Source organism: Amphiprion ocellaris, chromosome 17, assembly GCF_022539595.1.
Source record: "Amphiprion ocellaris isolate individual 3 ecotype Okinawa chromosome 17, ASM2253959v1, whole genome shotgun sequence".
Taxonomy (NCBI): Eukaryota; Metazoa; Chordata; class Actinopteri; family Pomacentridae; genus Amphiprion; species Amphiprion ocellaris.
The window spans coordinates 11,324,774-11,344,315 of record NC_072782.1 but is presented as its reverse complement, the minus strand read 5'-3'; the positions used below and the strand labels follow the sequence as shown (position 1 = coordinate 11,344,315).

Genomic DNA, 19,542 nt, shown 5'->3' with positions numbered 1-19,542 from the left:
AACCCCAGATCATAACCCTAACTCCCACAGGCTGGTAGGTACTAGCCATGATGAGTTCATCACTTCATCTGCCTCTCTTCTTACCCTGATGCCCCCATCACTTTGGAACAGAGTAAATCTGGACTCATCACACCACATGACCGACCACATTTGTTCCTCAAAGATGATGGTTCTCCACTATCCTTCCAGGTTTTAATAATGCATTAGATGGTTCTTAACCTGATTTTAGTAGCTTCAGAAATCTAGTTAGCTGTTTTATTTGCTTGATGCAGGCCAATAATTTGACCCTTCAGAGACAGATTAACATCCTTTCCATGACCACAGGATACATCTTCCAACATGGTTGTTTAAGAAATGAGAAGCTCCTCACTGCATCATCTAGGGTTAAATAAGTTGTTGCAGCTGAAATGTATTCATCACTGCAGTAATTATCCAGTGGATGGCTCTTACCTATTTTTTTTGGCCAGGCAGTGTATATCGTCTGCACATTTATATTTTATACTGTCTATTATATATTTATATTGTCAGTCTGCACATCATTTTTTGCTGAACACATAGAGCCCTTTAGTCAACTTAAATTCTTTTAAATTGTGCTATATAAATACATTTGATTGAAAATTGATTGACTGAATGGTGCAATTTGCTGTTTTTGATTGAAAAAAATAAATAGCCTTAATATCATTCAAGTGCTTTCACAAAAAATGTTTATGAGTTGTAAATAATGTCTTGTTTAATTGTGTATTGGTATAAAAAAAACGTGCATTCAGGAACAATTCCAGTACCTCACGCCCCTGCCCCAGCTTGATACAGTTCTATAAAAACTAACCCTCTTACTAAATTGCACAGAAGAAAAAAATAAGAAGCCTCAAACATAGAATTCATTTCTCCATCTCAAACACAATATGTCCTAAGAACACTTTATACAGACACTCCTGGTAAAATTGGACACCTTATGGAATTTCAATGGCCACAGAGTTTTCAGGGATTGAGTGTAACTGTACGTGATGTTACAGTGACTTTTGTGAGATTCCATCCATGCGAACTTTTTATTTTCACCAAATGCTAAGCTCATTGAAAAGCTTAACTGTCCCAATTTGCCAGCTGCCCCACTTTAACAACATTCACCCTAAAGTAGCTTATTACTGCTTTACATCAGTTGTAAGACAACAAAAGGACATGTTTTGAACTGCCACTCTTTTAGAAATTCCACTTAAGTAACCACCTACTAACAGAAGTACAACAAAAATCTATAATATATTTAAAATCTACAACTGCAGACATGATGATTAAAATGCTTATATTTTTAAAGGGGACATTATAATAAAGGTTGTACTCCTATGAGCATTAATCAATGGACTAGCAACATGTATAGCAGCATTATTGACAAAACATTTGTTACTGGGGTTGTTTCACAACCTGGTGATGTCTAAACTGGCCTCTTATTCATGGATTATAATTCTATAAAATAACAGTAAAATATTCATTAATCATAATAAATCCTGCAGCAAAACGCAGTAAGACACATACTCTATAAATGTTGCTTATTATATAGTTTAAACGGGTAATATATGTATCTAGATCATCTTCTTTCCTGCTACGTTTTCCTCTGGTTCACCCATCCTCTTCTTCTCCCTCCTCCATCCATCCCCTTTGTCCTCTTAGACTCATGTTCTTTCTATGTCCCTTTTTCACAATATGTCTGCATTCCTCAAGTGTCCCTGGCTGTCGGAGGTCATTTGGTTTTCAATTGTGTAACACAGCTGGAATGTTCTACAGTGAAAATAAACAACAGCAAAGTAGCAAAGCAAACTTTTACACAAATAATAGCCAAAGACAGTATTCCTGTAGCAAATTCAGAGGCAGAGGAAATCAAAGTGCTTTGCTCAATTCGCTCTCTGAATGCTTTTCTTGTTGTAGCTCCTATCAATGAATTGTACTCCAAAACTCCAAGTGAGTCCATACTTTACAGAATATTTTGTATTCAATAAAGACATAGTTTAAGTATGTTCTCTGTAAACAAAAAAAACTGAAATATCAAAATGAATCAGCAGGTAATTTCATGTCTAAGCAAACAGGGGTTAGTAGGTGAACACACCACTCTTTAGAGACATTAATAGGTGCAGCAGAAGGTGAACACATCACTACTCACATGCCTGTTCTACAAAAGTATCCTATGAAAGCACAATTCATTATCTAAATAACAGAGCAGTATACAGTCTATTACTTAAAGCAGAATTATCAGATTATGATTATTTTTCTTGCTTTTGTGGCCTTTAAATGTACTTTTAACTAGGAAGTATACAAATAGTAAGACATATCTATATCTATCTATGTATGTACTGCAGCAGTGCTTGTTGTTATGTCTATGTTTAATTCTTTCCATTCACTTAAATGACTGATTAGCAGAGCTGTTTGATCTTCATATTCAGCACTGACATTGGCAAACAAATTTGTTTCCGCCCGGTTTCGAACCGGGGACCTTTCGCGTGTGAGGCGAACGTGATAGCCACTACACTACGGAAACCACACAGGAGTTGATGTCTTGTCATGGTTTCACAAGGAGGTAAATTGTACTACTGGGTTTGTGTCTAGTTTACAGAAATATTTATCATTGCTATCGCTTTATTATAATAATTTACCATAGTCGATGACTAATACATGTTTTGTTTTAAATATCTAGATATTTTGATCTCAACAGTACTGGTAACCAGTAACGACGAACGCAGTTTCCGTAGTGTAGTGGTTATCACGTTCGCCTAACACGCGAAAGGTCCCCGGTTCGAAACCGGGCGGAAACAAATTTATTCTTTGAGTTCGTCTGTCATCCAAGAGGCTTTTTTCATGTATACCTTTAAGGGTGAAGAGTGCACGGCCTTTTTCACCCATAAAACACATGACTGAAATGAAATGTCATTTTAAAAAATAAGATCATATGGGAGCAGAATCTGATGAGATGATGAAACTGACAAGAGACTCCAAGAGACCAAACAAAACTACTGTGCTAAGTTACACATAATCCTCTTGACTGTTACAAAATGAGGGCAAAATGGAACAAAACACTTCAGCAGAGTGTCTCTACTGATACTTAATGCAAACAATACAGATACAAAAATGTTCGCCTCACATGTGAAAGGTCCTCATGGCCTCTATCCAAGAGATATAAGTGACAATATCTGTTGTAATAACATTTGCTTCTTAAATCAAGAAGTTATACATCATGAAGATGGCATGGTAATAGTTGACTCAGTGTTTTCCTAAACATTAACCATTAAATCCCAGTGCTAGATTTGGCATCTCCCTCCAGAGAAACCAGATGGCCTCAGCACTTTCTCCTCACTACTGTTTTGTAAGTTTCTACTCGTCTCCCTGCTCAGATTCAGAGTCCCTGCCAAAGTCTGTTGCTATGTTTTCTGCCTGTGAATCATCATCCACTATCACTCTCACAGACACAAGCAGTTTTTTTTTCCTCCGAGGTTGCTTTATCATGATGCATTCATTGGCTGTTTACTCCCAAACTTAAAAATCCAGATTTCACCACATGTGCAGACTTACTGGGCGTATTCCTGGGAAGCCCCCGAGCGCTGAGGGTTCAGTAAATCCCGTCAGCTCATTAAATCTGTAAGCAAACAGGGGTTAGTAGGTGAACACATCACTGTTTAGAGACATTAGTAGGTGCAGCAGAAGGTGAACACATCACTACTCACATGGCCTTAATGTTAAGAGCTGATTCAGACTCTGTCCATTCAGTTTGTGCATTTTGTTGCTGGTCCAAGCTGTTCTACAAAACCATCCTATGCAAGCACCATTCACTATCTTAATAATACAGCAGTCTACAGTCTATTACTTTAAACAGAGCTATCAGATTATAATTATTTTTCTTGCTTTTGTGGCCTTTAAGTGTACTTTTGATGAGGAAGTATGCACATAGTAAGATGTATATATGTTTCACCTCTCATCCAAAGGGCTTCTTCAGGTCTATCATTGAGGGTTAAGAGGTATTTATTGTCACCCCAAAACAAATGCCTCTTATCCCATTTCACTAGTTGCACATCTTCTATTCCTTTCCTCGACTCTTCTCCTTGCTTCTTAGTGTCTGAGGAGCCAAGGAGGCAATGCGAGGAAAGTTGAGGCAACAGGTTTCGAACAAAATGAGAAATCCTCACATCGGAGTGTCAGTTTAAACCAATTTCAATTAAATACGGCATGTGGCACAGCTGTATTGGCTGTCTATTGTTTTATTAAAACCATAAGCCAACCATGTGGTTTATGATCTGTCAGATGAGCAGAACGGACTTCATGATAAGGCACAACCTGGCAGAATTATATTTGACAAGAAGGTATAGACGTCATGCATTTTCATTTTTTATTTACCACACTTGTACAGAGTGAAATATAAAAGATTAGACAAATAATAGTACCACACAAATGAAGACAGACATATATTAATATTGAATATCATATACATACATTTGTTGGTCCTACTGCCCACATGGTTTGTACATTCCAGCTGCATCACACCTCTTTTATGTCACTGGTGCAGAAAAGACTTCATGGAGGACACAGGTAGGATACATCTGTGCATCCTTGTTTCTAACTCCTCCAGCAGCCTCCTCCATCCTCGATATGGATTTTAGGAAACAAGATGGATTTCCAGGTCACAGGCTGGATGTCTTAAGTTAGAGGTGTTTGAAATCAGTGCATAGATCACCATGAAGACTCAAGACACCTGGTTGGCATGACTCCTCACTAATGAATGTGTTTGCTGCAGCAGTGCTTGTTTTTATGTCTATGTTTAATTCTTTCCAATCACTTAATGACTGATTGGCAGAGCTGTTTGATCTTCATATTGAGCTCTAACGTTGGCAAATAAAGATGTTTCCGTCCGGTTTTGAACCGGAGACCTTTCGCGTGTGAGGCGAACGTGATAACCACGACACTACGGAAACTACGCGAGTGTCTTTGGTGTCATTGATTCACAGGGAGGTACATTGTCCTACTGTGTCTAGTTTACAGAAATATTTATCATTGTTATCGCTTTATTATAATAATTTACCATAGTCAATGACTAATGAATGTGTTGTTATGAATATTGAGATCATTTGACATCAACTGTACAGGTGATCACGTGATCCTATACAGTTTCTGTAGTGTAGTGGTTATCACGTTCGCCTAACACGCGAAAGGTCCCCGGTTCAAAACCGGGCGGAAACAAGCTTATTCTTTAGCCTCATTTCGATAAGCATCTACTCGGCGCGGTACGGCTCGCCACTACTGTACTGGACTCGGCTCGTCTCGGTTTAGTTGTTTTTCCATATAACCTCGTCGTGGGTGGAGTCGTCATAGCACGGCGGCCCAAAAGTCCCTTACCGTCATTTGTGTGCGACGCAAACGCAACACAACAATGGACATGGAGGCGATGGTATACCTGCTGCTCGGTCTGTGGCTTTCTGTCAGATTCAGAGTAATAGAAGAGTCGGAGAAAGCTGAGAGCGGCGAGTCGAAACACTCAGGAGACACACAGGAGAGTTTGGGAGGCGATACAGCAGTATCAAGCTGAAGACAAGAGGATATGAACGAGACGACATATGAGGGTAAGCTAATGCTAGTTCGCTAGCTATCGTGTCTCAGTCCTGTGAACGACCCAGTAATGGCTGCAGTTTATCGCTATTAGGTATTAAAATATGTATGCTGTGTATGTGTTTAAGATGGCTGTCTTATGAGACTTCATGGGATTTACCTGAAGCAGCAGCACATGAGCCTGCAGTGGCACAAGGTGTAGAGGAGGAGGGCAGAGATGTACAGGATGCACTGATGCACTACGTGTCATGCAAAAGTTAAAAGTTATTCTTGTTATACTTCTGTTTTTCGGTCCCCGGACCGCTATTGTTTTCTTGAATGCAATTCTGACAATAAACTTTTGTACCTTTTGCAGATGTGTCTATGCTATTGTTTTATTTGTGAAGGTTAGCAAGATTACATGACAAATTAAACGCCAAAACATTAAAACAGTTGTTTTAAGAATATTCCAGTTTGTCATGTGTCATCAAAGAGGCTTCTTCAGGTATACCTTTGAGGGTGAGGAGTCCAAGGCGTTTTTCACTCATAAAACACATGACCGAAGGCCCACTAACGTTCCTTCAACGGTAGTGAAAGTACCATCTGGAGGATGACGTCAGGCGCTAATGGTGGTAAAACTGTGCTGAGAGTAGCTCAGTATCTGATAAGTGATTGGCTCAATCAGCTGCATGTTGTTATTATGTGACATTGTGGTCCTCTTCAGTTTGAATCCTGAACTTTTAAGAAATCAGAAATTGACTGTGCTGTTCGTTATATGGACACTTTGATCAACTGCTATTAATTACATTTCAGTCTGTTATTACATTGTTATGGCATCACTTGGTGTATTGGCTAGTCCTGTGGGAATGACAGATATTGTGTGTGTCTGTTGGGGGTCTGTGTGAATGGAGCCACAGATGACCTATCTGTCAAGCAGATGAATGATAGGAAACAGCAATGGTTGCTGTTACATGTGCAGCTCAGTTGTTACTCACGCAGTCCTCGTTAGTATAGTGGACAGTATCTCCACCTGTCACGCGGAAGACCGGGGTATAATTTGTCATTTCATTCTTAATTTTTGATTCATTATTTTGCTTTTGTGGTGATTTTTCATCATACACACCCACAGAAAATGCCCAGGATGAATAATTAGAATTTGCTTGTTATAAGCAGATGGGCAATGACTGGTTTCCCATCCACCTACTCTTAAGTGTTTAGAAGTTCTGACAGTTCTGATTCTAATTCATTCTAATCATATCTGACATAGCTCATGCTGCAGACCTACACATACCAGACATAAGTTGACGATACATTTAAGAACATTTCAGACACATGCTTTGAAATGAGAAGCAGGGTCAGGAATTTCAGTTCATCACCATGGAAACGCTTGATGTCTTAAGTCCTGCCTTATAGTGCGTTTAATCTCGCCTCTCAGCTCGACACAATTGCAGACTTGACATGAAGATAGTTAACAGCGGTGGACATCTGTATTCAGCCGAAGTGTCTGCAGGGCTCAGGTTCAGTTACAGCAGGAGCTCACAGCCTTTTTGATCTACGCGTTTATGAAATAATGACTTTGTTTTTCACTGGATTAATTATCATGGAATCAAAGCTGTAATTAACCGCAACACATGCACAAATTACAAGCTACAAATCATAAGTGCACAAGGTTTTACCTGCATAAATGTTCTTCCTATCACTTACACTGTCTTCAGAACGAGCCACAGAGCAGCAGGTGTTCAGTGTGACTCAAGGACATTTCAGTTTGTGTAATTTCAAGTAGATTGTAAACAACCTTTTTACAGGATGCTGACATTTTCTGCTCTTATGAATGTAGTCACACCGCTGAAAGTTTTCGTGTTTTACTGTTGAACAGTATTACATCTAAGCAGATTATATAACGTTTCCAAGTCGTTGATCTTCCCTTGGAAAACAGTTAAATCAGCCATCAAAGAAAGACTAGATTTTCTGAGAAACTTTTTGTCTTGCTGCATGTGAATATTGATATCATTTCATTGCTATGGTTGCAATAACATGTTGTTAAGGTTAAGGGGAAACTGTTGCCATGCTGGGGGTTGGAAATTGGAAAATTAAAGCAGTCTCTTGCGGTAAAATTTGCTGTTTTACTGACCCGTCCATCAACCCCAACCTCACTGTCGTTCTATGAAAGCATTATCATCCTTCTGTTTTTGCTCCAGACAAACTTACTGATGCCCCTGCAGAGCTTTATCACTTCAACACAAACGTATGTTGTTTTGGTCAGTTGCTGAAACAAGTGATGTTTTTCCTTACTTTTTCTTGAATCTGAAACATGGAGCTGCAGCCAGGAGATCGGCAAAGCTGGAAACAGAGAGACGCGCGTGGTCCAACTCTTTTGACAAGTCCCAGAATCTGTCTGTCAGAACATTCAAAGCTCATTAGTTAACATGTTGCATGAAAAACTTCAGAGCATAACTGACAGGTTTTAGGTTTTTTTGGGGTTATATGTGGGACTCCTGCAAACTTGGGCAATACTGATGTTGCTATGCAACCATTTACTGCCATCTGCCGCTGTTGTTTTTACTTAACAAAAACAGTAATATATTTTCTTTTGGTTGTGTTAGAGTAAAGGCCAGAACATCAGAGAAAAGTGTTTCTGTGCATAGGAAGGCTGTCTGTTGAAACAGCTTCAACGAAACTGAACATTACAACCTTAACGAGGGTTGGATGGATTATAGATGTTTTTTGTTGCATTATAGGTTGCATCAGCTGTAGTTAGGTGCATCAAACATACTGGCAACTTAGTCAATGCAATGCTATGTATTTATGGATAGCCACAATCACTTTACAGAGACACTGTGTATGATACTGCACGCATTGACTTATATACTACATGTGTTAGCCTTTATAAGACAAACGTAAATACAAGAACCTCACAAACAAGATTTACACAATACTTAAAAACTATGTGGATGCTGTTTTTGTAGATGATTAACCTAGAATGCACAGCAAGCATCATAACATATGTGTATATATATATATATATATATATATATATATTTTTTTTTTTTTATTGTTAGACAATTAGATTAACATTATGATCTTATGACCTACATCCAAGCTGAGATGACAGTTAAATTGTGTCCAACGATGGGAAATTGTAGCTCGTCTCCAGACTGCAGATATGTTGCACGTCCACTATGTTGCTCTTTATAAGTAGGGCTATTTAAAGTATGCAAAGCACTTATTGATTTTCTACTTGTAGCTTGGATTGCTGTAGTGTTCCTGACATGTTTCAATCTTTCAAAATGAATACTGGTTAAAGACAAATGAAAACCATCCTTCTCTTCAAAAGACAGAAGGAGAACAGCAGAATGAGACTGATGCTACAAAATTTAGCTTATCACTGTGTTTAAACATTTTCACCACAAACGCTGTTGTCAAAGTCATGTTTCTCATGTAATTTTGTCAGATTTTTTCACATCATGTGTCCAAATGCTCACAGTATCACAAGACCAAGTTCTCATTCACTCTGCTGTCAATCAGGAGCTGGCGAGCGGAGCCATTATGGCCTCATGTCATTTATCACCAACTACAGGGGAAGTCAGGCTCATTACTGTCTGTGGTGTTGAGCCCCGAGCTCCCGACGATGCATCCGCAGCACAGCAGCTCAAAGGATCAATTAAATGGACCTGATGGATTCCACACTAATAGCACTGTAGCATCGACTTTTCCTCAGAGTAATGTATGCAGAAATGGTGCAGTGCCGGTTATTTCTGTGTGTCGGTGTTTATATTGTTGGTGCTGCTGTTAATGGATCAGAGAGTTCACTCATTTTGTTTTTGATATCGATTAAATCTTGTGAGCCAAAATGAGATTCAACCATGAAATATGAATCATGTCATTGTCACTGAAACAAAGACAAATGAAGATTTGTTAAATGCCTTTAAAAGCAGATTCCAGAGTACTAGTGTATGTCGAAGTGAATCAGTTCCCAACTTTTTCAAATTAAATGTATTATAAATGTATAAATATTCCACCAATGCCACCATATTGAAAATATATTCAGTGGAGCAATGAAATAAATTAAATGGTACACAATTTGGCAGCAGATGTTACAATATTTTTTCCATTTCAAATGTTAATTCTTCAGTTTTAGCTCATAATTTTCTTTCTTGCTATTTTTAGTTGATTCGGACATTCATCTGGTAATTCAGGTATCTGTTTGAAGAGTTTATTTATTACTTCTGACTAAACATTTTAACGATTTATAGCTTTATCTATCCACATATTCACCTCACCTCAGTTTTATTTGTATGTAACTGCATGTTTCTTACTGTATTATTGACTGTAAGTGGTGGATTTCACTGATTTGCATCTGATCTCTGTCAAAAAAAAATTACCTCCTACTATTGTAAATATAGATGAACTCTCTAACAGATATTGAGCCAATTATCTGAAGAAAAGACTGTCTTCAGCTGATGCAATGCCCTGCATCATGTTCCACCATTGTATCTAAGAAATAATCCATGTTGTTGTTTTCTGTTCTTTCTTTTTATTTGACCTTGTTGCATTAATCAGCTGCATTTCTGACACGTATTGGCATGTTTGTGTATTTTTAGCACAGGAAGGGCAGCAGTGCCAGTGAAGCTATCTCACCATCAGCCGGAGCACTACTGGAGCAGGCTCATTTTCTCTAACGTGGCTGTCTTCATAAATCATTTTGATGATAAAAAAACGATGGTTTAGCTCCTGTAAATCACAGAATAGCGATCAAAGCAGACAGAAGTAATAGATAAAAACTGGCCTGTCATATTCTTTGGACAGCCTAGAGAGAGAAATGTAGTCTGTGCTTGCAGTGACGTCTGTTAATAACGAGCAGTCCGTTACAACATGCTGCTAGTTGCAGTCATTTGAATTATCTGTTGAAAGTTCAAAAAGCAAAAGGATCACAAACTTAAAGCAAATCAAGTCATCATCATTGAAATGTCCACCCTCGATGAGTCATTGTTGGTGTCACAGAAATTGTATCCTGAATCAGTTTTGCTTGGAAAAATAAGCTTTGCTCCACTTTGCTTGTTTCTAATACAGTTAGCAGATTTGACATAGGTGTTAAAATCTTCCATTTCTTCTGTTGTAGCTGAGTGCAGTGTTATCAGGATGCTGCAGTGTGTGTGAGGAGAGGAAGACACCGTGGTGACCGACGAGGCACACAGAAGATAAAGACACATCAAAACCTCAGTGTGACTGTGCAGCTCTGGCCTGTCGTCACCATTGGCCACGCAGTAATTGGTATGTCTGTTCATCTTTTCCCCTTTTTCTTTGTCTACACATGCATGAATGTGTGTTTGTAGAGCTGTGTATAGAGCTTTTCTGTGTGAAACTTTTTTTTCCCTGGCCTCATTAAAGATGGACTGACAGATCTAAAGTTACAGACAGACTGAGGGACTGAGATCTGGTAACGTAAAACAAGTGATACAATCCATTTGTTTAAAATAGGAACAGTTATGCTGCTGTCTACTGCTACTAATGCTAACAACAGCAACAATTACACAATTTCAGACTTAATTACTATTTATTGCATTGAAGTTAATGTTAAGGTATTAAAGAGTGCTTCATGACATGATTTCATTTCATGTCACACAGTGGCTAACGACTCACATTAACACCTAACGAGTCTGTTGGTTTCGGGTCTTTGTCCACTTGTTTTTGCCACCACCCTCCTGGTGGATAAATATCTGGTACTCCCCACCAGGCTTTCAGAACTGAAGAAGCCTCTTGGATGAGAGGTGAAACGTTTTCGACTCACACGAGGTTAGTCCAGTTGCCATAACTTATGCTTGCTTGAGACATGTCACACAGTGCCATCTACTGCAGCTACTTTGCTATAGCTTCTTGGACCCAAAGACGAACCACAGATGATAAAATCCATTCATCACTCGTATAAATAGCGCTGCGACTCTCACTGCGGTTGTCTTAGAAGTCGCGTTGTATGCATTTTTATGCTGCTATGTTTGGAGAGCAGGTTTCACACAGGCTCAGTACATTTGTCTACATTTAATAAGTGAAAATCTAATTTCTGCATCTCTGTTTTTAATGGTTCCAGGGGTATTTGTTCTGCAGATGAACCAACGCTGCAAAATTCTGGATCAGGACTCCCTAAAAATATTTTGGTGTATTTACCTGAAATGATGTATTTGCAGCTTTTTACAAAAAAATGGGTGTCCATCATACAGATTTTAAGATCATTTAAAACAACAACAGTCATCATTTCACTGATTAAAGCATTCGTTTTACACTTTCAAAACTTACACACTCAAAGAAATGATCCTACACGTGCATTTACATGTATAACTGACTCTTTCCCAGGTTTTCTCTTGCTTGACATTTAAGCACAGTTGGACACCTTTTAAAGACTTTTAGCTTTAATCCCAGGAGTTTAACAAATCATTTTACATAATCCTTTTGTTTTGACTTGCTCAAAAGTAATTGGACAACTTGCTGATAGGCAGTTTCATGGCCAGACGTGGCCTGTTTGCTCATTATTTCGCCACAAATCAAGGAGAAACAATATCTGGAGTAGATTCCATAAGTGTTGAATTGGGAGCTCTCAATAAGTAGTTCAAAGAGACATCAGTGTTGCTGAATAGAAACTATAGGAATGGTCAAATCAACAACAATGTACATGCTTAAACAGAAAGAAAAGACCCTGAAACCATGAGCTTGAAGCAGACTGATGTTATAAGAGGAGTCTGATGAAGGAAAAGAACAGCTCATGAGTCAAAGCTACCACATCATCTGTCAGACATGGCGGGGGCAGGCAGTTTTTTGGCATGCTCATATATGTCTGTTAATGGAGCTGTTTCCCTAGTGTTTATGCATGATGTGGCTGCTGATTGAAGTAGCAGGACAAGTTCTGAACTGTGTAGAGCTACATTATACGTTCTGCCAACTGTCGGTTAAATGCTGCAAAACTGATAAGACAGCGCTTCACAGTACAGATAGATAATGACCCAAAACACAGCTTCTTAAGGCCAAGACATGAAATGTTCATTAATGGGCAAGTCAGTCCCCTGAACATAATCCAAATGAGCTGTTTTTTACATACTGAAGACAAACCTAAAGGCAGAAACACCCAGAACTAAGCGGTGCCTGAAGACAGCTGCTGTAAAGCATAATAACAGAAGAAAGTCAGCATCTGGTGATGTCCATAAGTTCCATATTTCAGGCTGTCATTGGTAGCAAAGGATATGCATCCAAGTATTAAAACAAGCCTCATATTTACTATCATGTTAATTTGTGGAATTATTTTTGAACCAATGAAAATGGATGAACTATGTAAAAAAAAAAAAATCCTAAGTGATACATGCAGTATTTTAGTTAAACCCACTGAATTAAAGCTGAACGTCTACACTTCAGTCATACTTTCATACCCATCTTTAAGTCATCTCTTTAATTTATCATTTGTTGTTGAGTTTCCACTGTTGAGATGAAATTGCATTTGGGATACCATTTAATTTAATACAGACATTGACATGCTGGGCTTTTCCTCTAAATCTGAACTCTGTTTCGTTCATATTTTTATTTCTTTTGATGACACATTCATCCTTATAATGGCTCACAGACTCACTCTTGCTGCATTTGCCTGGACATCGTCCATGCTTTGAGTCATCACCTGGCAGACTGTGGAGGAGTGATGACAGTTAGTTAGTTAGTCACTCTATGGGTGTTGGCTTTATCTGAAAGTGGGTGCAGCCATGGAGGGTGAAAAGGTGATCATCTGTATTGTCTCTGTGGTTGTTTTTAGTTTTGTTTGTGCCAAGGGCATCGAAATGCACCTTGGAATATCTTACTGTCATCATGGGACCATCGCTGATTTTAGAATTTAACTCTTTGCGTGCACATTCAGGCATGTAATTGTGAAGCTTTGATTTTTATTAAGTTTTTGCAATTCATTTTGAAATATTAAATCTGCAAAGCATCTTTACCTGCAATTCCACAGCACACATTTACACATTGTAAATTGTTTCATGTATTATATTTTGTTCTATGCTTAGTTAAACATGAAAGTTAAAAATTTTTTAAAGGTAAAAAATCAAAATGAATGTTGTAATTCCTTTTCTCAGTTCTTTGGACAAGAGGATCTCTCTTTACTGCTGTTCTTATGGTTTCTCTTGCTGCCTTTCAGAGTTTTTGAGTAGCTTTCAGTACACTTTTTGAAGTGTACTTTTGTTGGTTGAACCTTGTCCCATAAAATATTTAAAATGACTCCTTCTCATACTTAAATATCTGTAGGACAATGGGGAACATAGGAGGAAATGAACAATAAATTCTATATAACAAACAAATGTTAAATTATTTAGTACATTATGTATATGCACTACCAGTCAAAAGTTTGGACACACCTTCTCATTCAGTGCTTTTTATTTATTTGTATTATTTTCTATGTTTTAGATTATTACTGAAGATTAACACTTTTTGTTGACAACATAATTCCATATGTATATTTTAGAGTTTTAATTCCTTCAGTATGAATCTACAATGTATAAAATAATTAAATACAAACCATTGAATGACAAAGTGTGTCCAAACTTTTGACTGGTATATAAAATTACATGTTTGTGTGAATTATTGGTATTAAAAGTGTGAAGTATGGTGATGAAGGCTGTTAGCAACCTTGTTTTTATTGTATAATTATATTAAAACAGTCATGTTTCATTCTCTTTCTGTGTAATGACATTTAAAATAACAACCACATTCCATATTAGATATTTATTGACACTTATTTAGATATTTATTGCAAATTTGTTCAATGTGGGATTCATAAAATCTTATTTTATCATATCTTATATTTAAAATTACATATATTTATTACATTTTCGGTATATGTATATATCATTATTTTTCTTTGTTACAGTCCTTCACTTTAAATGACAATTTGTCTTTGAGCTTGGTCAGGGGCGGATCTACTGGGGTGGCATAGGGTTGCAACTGCCACCCCTAGAAGATGCCTTGCCACTCCGGCTGCCTCCTCAGTTCTGAACGATCTAATTAAAAAATATGCATATGAAAGGTTGTGGCCGGCCGTAAAGAACGAAAGTCCAGGAAAGACGAATAAGGAGTGAAACTCCGATGTCCGAGTGCTTTCGAATGCACCATGTTGACGTCACGTCCTGTACAGTCTATGCTGCTACAGATAGGAGGCGATACAACTCACCTGAGGGAACTGCTGTAAGACCTCACTCATGTAGATGACAGCTGGACTTCGGTGTGACAGTAAGACACAAGTTAGACTGGCTTAGACTACATGCTAATATAACTGTTCACAATGTATTAAATGCGAGCCGTGTCTAAATTCACATAAAGTTTTTGCTTGCGAGACGAGCCACGGTTTCCAGTGAGTCTGGGCCTTGCTAATTTTTACTTCTGTAGCTAGCTAGTGTTAGAGAACAGCCACAGAAGGATGGTGGGGGATCGTCTGTGGAAGTTTTTCTTTTTTGTTGATAATTACAACCTGTGGTTCTATCAACAGGCTGTAAGTCAATAGAAATCACACATTCACTGAGACTTTAAATGACATTAAAGTGTAACCAAACCTCCAGTCACACCAGGTTTTCATGCACTGTTTGAAAACTACATCCTGCTTGTTTAATGCTGGTTTTTATAATTTTGGTGTCACGGTCATAATAACACCAACATTGATGTGTTTCATCATAGTACAGTCATATCATTTAGTTTACAGCTGAAAAAACGTTTACATGTTAAGTATCTCTTTAAAGGTTTAAATTGTACATATCAGATTGTGTCATAGTTAATAATGAAAATTATCAAAGGAAAAAACATAGTTCAGTCAGTGTGATTCTTGTAGGATACAGTAAACAATGAAGAGGAAGGCGACCACCAGCAGCTTTTCCCAGCCTAAAAGAAGAGAGGAGGAAGAGCATCCCAGAGAGGAGATGGAGGAGGAAGAGTTCAGAGAGAGAAAGAAATGAAGGCACAGCTAAAGGTAAATCAGAGACTATCTCTGGTCCAACTGGTCCACATGCTATGAATATTGCTTTAGTATAATATATCTGAGTAAGAAGTACACCTGTCACAATAATTACCTTTTTGGACAAATTATTATCTGATGTAGTTAGTCTTGTAATTTTAAGATGTTAAGTAGATCCTTAATTCTTAAGAATATCCAAATATTGGATTTATAGAATTATTGTAAGAAATGTCTCAAATAAAGAGCATCAAAAAATAAAACCACAAATCTCAGACAATAAATAAAATGATCTGGACTCTGACTCTGTTCTAGATGAACTGATAATGTAATTATTGTGGCAGGCTGAACATAAGCATAGATCACAGAAATGCAGATTTCCCAAAACTGTGCATAAGAGAGACATTGTCTAGTCTTAATCTAATTTGTTGCTAAATTTAAGAAACATTTTTAACATATCTAGCATTTGGTTTCTTCAAAGTGTATAAGGTTGACTTTATTTCAGTTTAAATCTTTTCCCCTTTCTGCTAGACATATCAGATCACATATTGTGATTGGCAGCTAATAAGAACAACTCATGTTTAGGATTGGCTGACAAATACAAATGATATGTACTTATTTAACATACTTATTTCAGCAGTATTTGTGTCAATTTGATAACGCCTGCTGGTTGGTTTCATCCAAATCCGTTATTCCATTTTTGAGTAATGTTGCTAACAGACAGACAAACCAATGGCAGTCATCACATGACTCTGCCAAGGCTCTGCCTCCTTGGCAGAGTATGCATGTATGTGTATATATATATATATATATATATATATATATATATATATATATATATATATATATATATATATATATATATATATATATGCCACCCCCTAAAATGTATCTGCCACCCCTTTGCCACCCTATTACTTTTTCTCTAGATTCGCCCCTGAACTTGGTCCGTGTACGGATCTGGTAATTGGATTTTCCGTTCTGAAACGGTTATGGAAAAACAAAAAACGAGTGGTTATTTGATTTTCGTTTTAAAATACAAAAATTAAAATTGAAATACAAGGCGTTTTTCCTTTTCATGATCAAAAAGGGATATACAATTTTTTTTAAAAAAATGCTTTGATTTTCGTTTTATATTTAGAATAACAAGAAAGTAAAATCAGTAAGTTTTCATGGTCAAAATGGGAGATCAGGTGGCCGATCTTAAAATAAATCGTTACTGAATTTTTTTCAGAGCGTTAAATTTTTGCGAAGCCAGGGGGCGGGACTACTTGATTGACAGCCCGGTCTGGAATGATTGACAGGTCCTATGGAGGAGGCAGCAGAGACTCTGCTCTCCTCATTTGGATTAATTCTGATATAATAACTGTTGGTTTATTTATCGGTGGAGCAGCACGACATTTTCCACAGACAGTTTTCCTGCCCGTTGGCTTGTTTTAACCAGTTTTCTACCTTCGGCTGATTCTACCAGCAGACACTGAAAGGACTCTAATAGTTCAGTAAGTAAATGTTTATTTTCGTATCGGTGCCGCTTTTAATGCACTTTATATGCAGCTTTAGTGTCAGATGTAATGTGTGCCATGCACTCTAGATGTTGGTGGAGTGTGTTTCAGTGTGTGTTGACCAGAGAAGAAAGTTAGCATAGTAAATATTAGCTTTAATGTTAGCGATGCTAAAACCAGATGATCCACGTTGAAGATACGTTTAGTTCTAGTATCAGAAGTACAAGAAGGAAAATGGAAGTTTAGTTCTGCTACATCAAAGATTTCAGGATTTAAATAACTAAATGAGTCTTTATGCCTCAAACTTTATTTTTACAATAAAGAAATAATGAAATAATCACAGATAATAAAAATATAAATAGCAGAGAAAACCTGAGAGAATAATTTCCTGAAAAGTCTGTGAAGGAAAAGCAGCTTTTTTATCCTGAAAGATCAGAATCAGCTCCAACATCTGCATCTGACAGCATCAAGTCAACCAGAAAGAAAAGAAAAAAGAAAATGACTTCTTTCTGATCACATCTGTTCGGCTGCTCACAGTCTGCTGCTGCTCACATTCTTCACATTTATAGTCCACTTTTAAAAGTTCAGCAGACAGGTCTCTGCTTTGGAGTGTGACGATGTCGTCAGTGATGTGGAGAGTGAAGTTTCCGTTTCACCCACAGCGTGTTTTAGGGCAGCCGGGTCGGACTTGATGTTTGAAATACTGACCGACAGCTCAGATTTAACTGTCTGTAATTCCGTTTTGATGGGTGTTAAACTTTCACTCAAAGCCGACAGGAGCTGGGTCTTTAAAATAACCGCCGTCTCATTACAGAGTGAAAGTAGCAGTTCCTCCTGAAGGTCAGAGATTGCAGCATCTGAGGGCCTCTTCAAAAGAAGACGTAGTTGATGAAGGCGTTCTGGAGCAGGACCAGAAAGACCACGACCAAGCAGCCTTGAGATCTTAGGTAGCGTCTCCCTCAGGTGGGTGTCAACGGTGTTCACGGTCAGGTCTGTGGTAATCCTGTCAAAAAACAAAACAGAAAAAAATCTAGATTATAAATCAACATGTAACCAAAGCACTCTGTGTATAACGCCATAGTATAGGATGTAGTGCAGAAAATGTCAAAGTATAGTATACTTTTCAAGAATAACATGGTATGGCCTGTAGTTCATAGTATAGCATGTCGGCAAAAAACCCAACTGATTATTATGTGGTTCAAAAAGTGCAAAATGATAGGATGTTGCCTAAAATTGTCATGTATGATATGTGGTTCAAAAAATGTCATAGTGCAGTATATTGTCAAAATAGTATGTTTTTCAAGAAAACAGAGTATATGTTGTCTAAAAAATGCCATCGAATAATATTTCATTGCACAAGTAAAAGGATAGTAACTTTTAAAACTGTTCAAATTCTTATAATATGTTGCTAAAAACAAAACAAACAAAAAAAAGTCATAGTAATATGTAAATTTAGAAAGCCTATAGTATAGCGTGTCGCCCAACAAACGTCATAGTATAGCATGTCGCTCAAAAAACGTCATAGTATAGCCTTTGGTCCAAAAAAAACGTGATAGTATAGCATGTTGCCCAAAAAAGGTCATAGTATAGCATGTCGTCCAAACAACATCATAGTATAGCATGCCGCTCTAAAAACGTCATAGTGTAGCATGTCACCCAGAAAACGTCGTAGCATAAGATGTCGCTCTAAATACATCATACTACAGCATGTCGCTCTTAAAAACGTCATAGTATAGCATGTCGCTCTAAAAACGTCATAGCATAGCATGTCGCTCTAAAAACGTCATAGCATAGCATGTCGCTCTAAAAACGTCATAGTAAAGCATGTCGCTCTAAAAACGTCATCGTATAGCCTTTGGTCCAAAAAACGTCATACGATAGCATGTCGCTCTTAAAAACGTGATAGTATAGCCTTTCTTCCAAAAGACATTATAGTATAGCATGTCGCTCTAAAAACGTCATAGCATAGCATGTCACCCAAAAAACGTCATAGTATAGCGTGTCACCCAAGAAACGTCATAGTATAGCATGTCGCCCGAAAAACGTCATCGTATAGCATGTCGCTCTTGAAACGTCACAATATAGCATGTCACTCTAAAAACGTCATAGCATAGCATGTCGCTCTAAAAACGTCATACGATAGCATGTCGCTCTTAAAAGCGTGATAGTATAGCCTTTCTTCCAAAAAACGTGATAGTATAGCCTTTCTTCCAAAAAACGTCATGGTATAGCATGTCGCTCTAAAAACGTCATAGCATAGCATGTCGCACTAAAAACGTCATAGTGTAGCCTTTGGTCCAAAAAACGTCATAGTATAGCATGTCGCTCTAAAAACGTCATAGTATAACATGTCACTCTTAAAACGTCATAGTATAGCATGTCGCTCTAAAAACGTTATAGTATAGCATGTCACCCAAAAAACGTCATAGTATAACATGTCACTCTTAAAACGTCATAGTATAGCATGTCGCTCTAAAAACGTCATCGTATAAGCATGTCACTCTAAAAATGTCATAG

At 37.7% G+C, this 19,542-nt stretch overlaps 1 long non-coding RNA gene and 4 other non-coding genes across 5 annotated transcripts in view; 3 read left to right on the top strand and 2 right to left on the bottom strand.

Moving 5' to 3' along the window:
- Positions 1 to 2,451: 2,451 nt before the first annotated feature.
- trnav-cac (transfer RNA valine (anticodon CAC)) lies at positions 2,452 to 2,524 on the bottom strand. The gene has a single exon. It is a non-coding gene; the product is annotated as a tRNA-Val (tRNA).
- Positions 2,525 to 2,725: 201 nt separating this feature from the next.
- On the top strand, positions 2,726 to 2,798 carry trnav-aac (transfer RNA valine (anticodon AAC)). Its single transcript has one exon. It is a non-coding gene; the product is annotated as a tRNA-Val (tRNA).
- Positions 2,799 to 4,873: 2,075 nt separating this feature from the next.
- trnav-cac (transfer RNA valine (anticodon CAC)) lies at positions 4,874 to 4,946 on the bottom strand. The gene has a single exon. It is a non-coding gene; the product is annotated as a tRNA-Val (tRNA).
- Positions 4,947 to 5,138: 192 nt separating this feature from the next.
- trnav-aac (transfer RNA valine (anticodon AAC)) lies at positions 5,139 to 5,211 on the top strand. The gene has a single exon. It is a non-coding gene; the product is annotated as a tRNA-Val (tRNA).
- Positions 5,212 to 14,710: 9,499 nt separating this feature from the next.
- The window catches only part of LOC129350891 (uncharacterized), a 13,680-nt gene continuing 8,848 nt past the window's right edge, over positions 14,711 to 19,542 (top strand). Inside the window, exons 1-3 of the long non-coding RNA XR_008604466.1 lie at positions 14,711 to 14,811; positions 15,404 to 15,541; positions 17,840 to 17,988. This is a non-coding gene — a long non-coding RNA (uncharacterized LOC129350891). The remainder of the gene's footprint in view (positions 14,812 to 15,403; positions 15,542 to 17,839; positions 17,989 to 19,542) is intronic.